Below are 1,501 nucleotides of genomic sequence, written 5' to 3'. Positions count from 1 at the left end.
ATCGAAATCCTGAAGTTGGTTAGGAGGGAATTAAGTGGTGAATCTTTGAAAGCACAATGAGGCATCTTTGAATAAGGTATATGCTCTCTTCTACATGAACTAGCCTATTTTCGTAGTGAGTTAAGCCATAATTTAGTACTCCCTTCGTCCCAAAACAAGTGTCCACATTTCTATGTAAGTTTGTCCCAAATGTGTCCACTTTCATTAGTAGATAGTTACACTTCACTAAATTCACAATTCTACCCTCAATTATGATGTACATTTATTTAAGCTACGGGGCTGCTTTCTGGCGAAAAATCGACAGCTAGCGAAGCTGTTCCGTGGATAAAAAATCAACAGCTAAAGGGTTGTTTTGTTGCTAAAGATCAGCAGTTATGGGGCTATTTTGTGGCCAAAAATCAGTAGCTAAAGGAGCTGTTTGGTAGATAAATAATCAGCAACTATAAGGACTGTTTGGATGCCGTTTCGAGACTGTTTTGGGCCTTGTGCACAGGTTATGGCCCTGCTGGATATGCGCTTTTTGTTGCAGTTTATGCTGGCCTGGAAGTAAGCCTCTGACTCTCTTGTGTGTATCAATGAATTTCAGTTTCGTGTTTAAAAGATGGTTTTCTTGTGTTCGATCATTCTCAGTAACAAATATCAATACTTGTACTAATTTACAAACCATTGTTGGTTTCTTACATTTTCCTTTCATTTGTTTCCCCTTTTTTGTTTGATATTGGACATAACCGGCAATAGAATACTGATGCAAATAAACTTTTTCTTGGTAGGTACTTGCAATACCAACCATTCCATTTACGATGTCAGCTGGTATTCTATTTGGCCCTCTCACCGGCACAATCCCTGTCTCTATAAGTGGGACTGTAAGTTACTGAACAAGATGTTTACAAAACCACTGATATTATAGACAAATAAATAACTGTGTCTTTTGAATTGAATTTTACTGTTCATCTGAATATCCACTAGAGTTTGTACATTGCATCCACGACTATATTAAACACAATTCTTTTTTAGAGCTGTACAGGTTTGTCTTGCTGAAGACACTAAGCTTAATGATGCACTCATGATTCAATTGAATACATTATTTATATAACCCTATCATGTCTGCAAATACAAATGAGAAGGAAACCAAGATATCAGATAAGCATGTAAACTGTAAAGTAGTTGTGATTTCTTTCTTCAGAATGTATTTGGAGGAGAAATGGTAGTCTCATTTCCAGTCTAAGCTTGTATAATCATACAAAATAGAATAGACAAGTGAAATGATGTTCGCCAAGTGATGCAACATTCCACATTGCTTGTTTTTTTGTGTGCTTATCATGCATAAGAGCTATAAGTACTCTTTGTATTCAAGATGGCACCCTTATTTTTGAGTCTGGTATGTTAACTTAAAATTAAGATTGTTCGTTGAATGCAAATTTTGAAGGACCAACATAATTAAGAAATAAGTTAAAAACTTGTGAATACTTCAAACTTCAAACTCATGGCTTTTTCAGAATCA

The 1,501-nt window shown here is 35.6% G+C and overlaps 1 long non-coding RNA gene across 1 annotated transcript; it reads left to right on the top strand.

The window, feature by feature from the left end:
• On the top strand, nt 1-871 carry LOC112499809. Its single transcript, XR_003067306.1, has 3 exons — nt 1-76; nt 494-546; nt 771-871. It is a non-coding gene; the product is annotated as an uncharacterized LOC112499809 (long non-coding RNA).
• Nucleotides 872-1,501: the final 630 nt, after the last annotated feature.

This window comes from Cynara cardunculus (genome assembly GCF_001531365.2).
Source record: "Cynara cardunculus var. scolymus isolate 2C chromosome LG 17, CcrdV1, whole genome shotgun sequence".
Classification (NCBI taxonomy): Eukaryota; Viridiplantae; Streptophyta; class Magnoliopsida; order Asterales; family Asteraceae; genus Cynara; species Cynara cardunculus.
Note: the sequence above shows the minus strand (reverse complement) of the source record. Positions and strands in the feature narration are given on the sequence as shown.